Genomic DNA, 6,503 nt, shown 5'->3' with positions numbered 1-6,503 from the left:
AAAAGGCTGTCATTATATTGAATTTTTTCAGTGGCCTTTTACTTCCCTCCTATCCTCCTCCCAAACCTCATCCGGGTTACCTTGTCGGTTCTCTCCCTATGTTGATAATCAATTAATAAAGAATACATGATTTTTAAATGATAGTGACTTTATTTCCTTTAAAAGCAAGCTGTGATTTAAGGGGGGAGGGTGGTTTGCTTACAGGGAATGAGTCAATCAAGGGGGCGGGTTTTCAACAAACACAACTTTCACACCGTAGCCTGGCCAGTCATGAAACTGGTTTTCAAAGCTTCTCTGATGCGCAGTGCTTCCTGGTGTGATCTTCTAATTGCCCTGGTGTCTGGCTGCGCATAACACTGGTCTACAATTTTTGAGAAGTCGTCTTCTTCAGAGATAAAATGTGCTATTTATTATGTATTTTGATGTGCTGAATTCAAATATGACAATTAAAACAACTGATTGGCTACTGTTTCTAAGATATTTAAGTTTTTACATTTTATGTCTATGTATAGTGTGTAGATAGTAGAGTTTTAATCATAAATTGTAAACCTAGGTCTTTTCATGTGTTTATGGTTGCTTTATATGATAATATTTCACCTGTCCTGTTTATGTAACACTTTAAAAATCAGCAAAAGGGTTATATAAATAAAATTTATTATGAAACAAAAGGCAAAAAACTATTCTGTACATAGTTTAGTCCCTATTCAGTGTCTACTCGGCGCTTCTTGGCTCGTCTCTTGTATTCATTAAATGGAGCATCTCTTGTCACTGTCCAGCAATAGTCTGCAAGCATTGATGGGCTCCATTTGCCCTGATAGCGTTTCTCCATTGTTGCAATGTCCTGGTGAAATTGCTCGCCGTGCTCGTCGCTCACTGCTCCGCAGTTCTGTGGAAAAAAATCTAGATGAGAGTGCAAAAAATGTATCTTTAGTGACATGTTGCAACCAAGGCTTTTGTATGCCTTGAGGAGGTTTTCCACCAACAACCTGTAGTTGTCTGCCTTGTTGTTTCCGAGAAAATGTATTGCCACTAACTGGAAGGCTTTCCATGCCGTCTTTTCCTTGCCACGCAGTGCATGGTCAAATGCATCATCTCGAAGAAGTTCACGAATCTGAGAACCAACAAAGACACCTTCCTTTATCTTAGCTTCACTTAACCTTGGAAATTTTCCACGGAGGTACTTGAAAGCTGCTTGTGTTTTGTCAATGGCCTTGACAAGGTTCTTCATCAGACCCAGCTTGATGTGTAAGGGTGGTAACAAAATCTTCCTTGATTCAACAAGTGGTGGATGCTGAACACTTTTCCTCCCAGGCTCCAATGACTGTTGGAGTGGCCAATCTTTCTTGATGTAGTGGGAATCTCTTGCACGACTATCCCATTCGCAGAGAAAACAGCAGTACTTTGTGTATCCAGTCTGCAGACCAAGCAAGAGAGCAACAACCTTCAAATCGCCACAAAGCTGCCACCGATGTTGGTCATAGTTTATGCACCTCAAAAGTTGTTTCATGTTGTCATAGGTTTCCTTCATATGGACTGCATGACCAACTGGAATTGATGGCAAAACATTGCCATTATGCAGTAAAACAGCTTTAAGACTCGTCTTCGATGAATCAATGAACAGTCTCCACTCATCTGGATGTTGAGGGCTGCCATCACACCATCGATGTTGTTGCAGGCTACAAGATCACCTTCCATGAAGAAGAATGGGACAAGATCCTTTTGACGGTCATGGAACATGGAAACCCTAACATCACCTGCCAGGAGATTCCACTGCTGTAGTCTGAAACCCAACAGCTCTGCCTTACTCTTGGGTAGTTCCAAATCCCTGACAAGGTCATTCAGTTCACCTTGTGTTATGAGGTGTGGTTCAGAGGAGGAGGATGGGAGAAAATGTGGGTCCTGTGACATTGATGGTTCAGGACCAGAAGTTTCATCCTCTTCCTCGTCTGACTCAAGTGAGAATGATTCTGGTGCATCAGCAACCGGCAGTCCTTCTCCGTGGGGTACTGGGCGTATAGCTGATGGAATGCTTGGATAATGCACAGTCCACTTTCTTCTTTGACACACCTTTCCCAACTGGAGGCACCATGCAGAAGTAACAATTGCTGGTATGATCTGTTGGCTCTCTCCAAATCATTGGCACTGCAAAAGGCAGAGATTTCCTTTTCCTGTTCAACCACTGGCGAAGATTTGTTGCACAAGTGTTGCAGCATATGTGTGGGGCCCACCTCTTGTCCTGATCTCCAATTTTGCAGCCAAAATAAAGGTGATAGGCTTTCTTAACCATAGTGGTTATACTGCGCTTTTGTGATGCAAAAGTCACTTCACCACAAACATAGCAGAAGTTATCTGCACTGTTCACACAAGTACGAGGCATCTCTGCTCACTTTGGCTAAACAGAAATGTGTCCCTTTGCACAATCAAACACTGACAAATAAGAGAGCATGACACTATGATTTCTAGAGCTGATATAGGGCAATTTGTTCAGCAGAGTGATGTAAACTTTGTTATGATTGCATCATCCAGGACTTCTAGGAATAACATGATGCAATTCATATCATGTATGACGCAATACCAGCCTCAGATTGCATCATTCATTGTTTTGCCTAAAAAGCAAGTACTGTCCAAACCCAGTCATAGATTTAGTCATAGATCCAGTCAAAGATGTATTTTAGTCATTTCTGGTTTAAATTGAGATCCCTTCCCTTTGTAACTCACTTATCCTCCACCATTCCCAAGTCAAGGGTCGTATATACTGACCCAATAGCATATCTTGAAAACTAGAGCCATCAACAATTTTAAGCATCATTTTCATTCTCAGTTACCCAGAATTAGTAAAGTTTGACTACATTTATTTCAGAAGCATTTCAGATTACACTGCTCTACTTTACTGTAGAGCAGTGTAATCAGCAGCCAGGCGATTTGCCTCAGCCTCCCACCCCGCCATAAAGGTCTCCCCCTTACTTTCACAGAGATTGTGGAGCACACAGCAAGCAGCAATAACAATGGGGATATTGGTTTGGCTGAGGTCTGAGCGAGTCAGTAACGAGCGCCAGCGACCTTTTAAACGTCCAAATGCACATTCTACCACCATTCTGCACTTGCTCAGCCTGTAGTTGAAGAGCTCATGACTCCTGTCCAGGCTGCCTGTGTATGGCTTCATGAGCCATGGCATTAAGGGGTAGGCTGGGTCCCCAAGGATAACTATAGGCATTTCAACATCCCCAACGGTTATTTTCTTGCATCAAAGCAGCCCCCACAGTAGATTTGCCCACTCCAAATTGATTCCCGACTGACTGGTAGCTGTCTGGCGTTGCAAGCTTCCACAGGGCTATTGCCACTCGCTTCTCAACTGTGAGGGCTGCTCTCATCTTGGTATTCTGGCGCTTCAGGGCAGGGGAAAGCAAGTCACAAAGTTCCATGAAAGTGCCCTTACGCATGCGAAAGTTTCGCAGCCACTGGGAATCGTCCCACACCTGCAACACTATGCGGTCCCACCAGTCTGTGCTTGTTTCCCGGGCCCAGAATCGGCGTTCCACGGCTATAACCTGCCCCATTAACAGCATGATCTCCAAAGCACCGGGGCCCATGGTTTGATAGAATTCCATGTCCATGTCCTCATCACTCTCACCGCCGCGCTGCCGTAGCCTACTCCTCGCCGCCTGGTTTTGCATGTTCTGGTTCAGCATAAACTGCATGATAATGCGCGAGGTGTTTACAATGTTCATGACTGCTGTCTTGAGCTGAGCGGGCTCCATGCTTGCCGTTGTATGGCGTCTGCACTGTTCACCCAGGAAAAAGGCGCAAAACGGTTGTCTGCTGTTGCTTCCCTGGAGAGGGGGGAGGATGTACCCAGAACCACCCGCGACAATGTTTTTGGCCCCATCAGGCACTGGGATCTCAACCCAGAATTCCAATGGGCGGAGGAGACTGTGGGAACTATGGGATAGCTACCCACAGTGCAACGCTCCGGAAATCGATGCTAGCCCCGGTACATGGACGCACACCACCGAATTAATGTGCTTAGTGTGGCCGCATACATTCGACTTTATACACTCTGTTTCCAAAATTCGGATTATATAAATTTGGATTAATTCCGTAGTGTAGACATACCCTTGGAGATTTACTCCTTCCCTCCTTCTGCTTAGAGGCAGATGTCAATGAGGACTTTGATACCATAGATGTACTTGGTGCTGTGTTACTGCATACATCTCTACGGGTCTCTGGTGATTGAGATTTTTATGTGGACAAGGCACTAGCAGAACTGGGAGTGTATGTACACAGTGGTCCTCCACCCTGAATCCAAAGATGACTGTAAATCTTGCTCCATCATTAGAAGTTTAAATTTGATCTCTCTATTTTTCCAGGATGAAGAAAGTACAGTTCTTGCACTTACTGGAATATACATATCACCCAAACAGAGTTAAGGTGAAGCAGGGGATTGGGGTGCAGGCAGGGGGCTCCAGGCAGGGGGTTGGGGTGCAGAAGGGGTGTGGGATGCAGCAGGGGGCTCAGGGCAGGGGGTTGGGGCTCAGGGCAGGGGGTTGGATGCAGGCAGGGGGCTCAGGGTATGGGGTTGAGGTGCAGGCAGGGGGCTCAGGGCAGGGAGTTGGGGGGCGGGGTGCAGGAGGGCTTCGAGCTCCGGGGTGGCAGCGGCACACACCGGGGCCAGGGCAGGCTGCCGGCCCCGGCCCCGCTCTGGGAAGTAGCTGGAACCACGTCCCTGCGTCCCCTGGGGGAGGGGCACGCAGGGCTCCGCATGCTGCTTGCCGCGCCTCCAGGTACCTCCCCCAAAGCTCCCATTGGCTGCAGTTCCCCATTCCCGGCCAATGGGAGCTGCGGGGGGGCGGTGCCTGGAAGCCAGGGCAACACATGGATGGAGCCCTCTGCTTCTTCTCTCCCCCCCCCCCACCCCCCGCAGGGGCGTGATGCCAGGGATCGAGGGGGTCAATCCCGTGGGTGTAGTTTGCCCACCCCTGGCCTGGAGGTAGGCTGGGGGGGCGGGCTGCATGCGGCCTGCGGGCCGCGTGTTTGAGACCCCTGATCTAACTAAATCTGAAATTAATAAAAATTGTAATATTTTTAAGAAAAAAGAAAAGAAAGGGAACTGTTCCAACAAGTATAAACACTGTAAGTGACTAACTATATGCTAACAATTGCTGAAATATTAGAGAGAACAGGCACCTGGAGACTGTCTCATGCTGAAGGCAGTTGAAAAGGATCTGAGGGTGGTTTGCCTGCACTGTCGCATATAGCCTCAGCACAGGGCACAAGGATGTGTGGAGCAAATGCATGGGCACTGGCAGGACACTACTAGAAGAAGAATCCTAAAAAACCACTAAGCAGCATTCATTTTTACATTCCAAACCATTAAGGAATCAGTGATTGTAAAAGGTGTCCAAATGAGCATGCTGATTCCTGAAGTCATCTACCCACAGTGCAGTTAACAGCATGGCCAGCAGCAGTGCAAGTTTCCCAACACTTAATTAGGAACATACCTCAAACCAGACCTGGAGGGACTCCCACTGTTTCAACCACGGTACCAATTAGTGACAACTGTCATTGTGGGTTGCTGAGTCTTTGCCCCCGGGAACAAGAATGACACCAACAATTTGTTTCACACAAGCTATAGAACAGCTATCAGATGGTAACAATTCCATTTCTTAGTGTTTATATTTTGATTCATATACTCATCAAGTGTGCTGTTTCTAGTAAAGGAATCTTATAAACCTTCATTTCTAATGGTATCAAAGCAAATATTACCCCAAACATATTTCATTTGGGTCAACTGTTCCAAATGACAATAAGGGTTGTGTATATTGTATTATCTGAAGGGGTTCTGAGAAACTTGCCTTGCTAAAGAAAGGACATTCCACATTTTTTTTTATTTTATTTCCTTCATTCTTATGCTCCACTTTGTCTTCCATAATAAGGCAACTTTTGTTCAGTCTTATCTGCAATCTGCCTAAGACTACTTTCCAATATTTTTGAAAATTACAATTTTTGCTTTCTAAAACCCATTTAAAAAAACCACTCTCTCTCTGATTTGGCTTGTCCCGCTCTCCCCTTTTCTTTTTACTCTACTTTTTAACTCAGCTGTCCATCTCTTCTCCATTTTCCATGTAAATCAATCCCTTCTTCTCCCAGGCTCTCCAAACATATGCCAAATATTCTCATGTCACCAGTTTCCATGGTTCTCCTTCACCCTGGAAACCCAACAGTCCCTATCCTTGATCTCCCAGACAGCTCAAGAGCCAGTCTGCATCCTTATCTCTGTCTTTCTTTACACAACTGTGGGTCTTTTTTCCTCCTCCTCCAACAAAGTTTCAGGTTCTTACTTTCTTCCCTTTCCTTGTCATCCAGTTCCCACAATTCTCTCCCCATTCTCAGATCTCTATAGCATGATGGAGGGAAGAACTGTACTGAATCCTATTGAGTCCCTTGCATAGGGACAGAAGAGGAAGTAGTATGTCAATCAATGTGTTGCTTGCTGCTGCTCAGAT

At 45.8% G+C, this 6,503-nt stretch overlaps 1 protein-coding gene across 7 annotated transcripts in view; it reads right to left on the bottom strand.

Moving 5' to 3' along the window:
* The window catches only part of SIPA1L2 (signal induced proliferation associated 1 like 2), a 186,327-nt gene that overhangs the window by 129,785 nt on the left and 50,039 nt on the right, over positions 1 to 6,503 (bottom strand). The window lies entirely within an intron of this gene.

This window comes from Terrapene carolina, unplaced genomic scaffold (assembly GCF_002925995.2).
Source record: "Terrapene carolina triunguis isolate 2854851 unplaced genomic scaffold, T_m_triunguis-2.0 Scaffold85, whole genome shotgun sequence".
Lineage (NCBI taxonomy): Eukaryota > Metazoa > Chordata > Testudines > Emydidae > Terrapene > Terrapene triunguis.
This window is presented reverse-complemented; position numbering and strand designations above follow the sequence as displayed.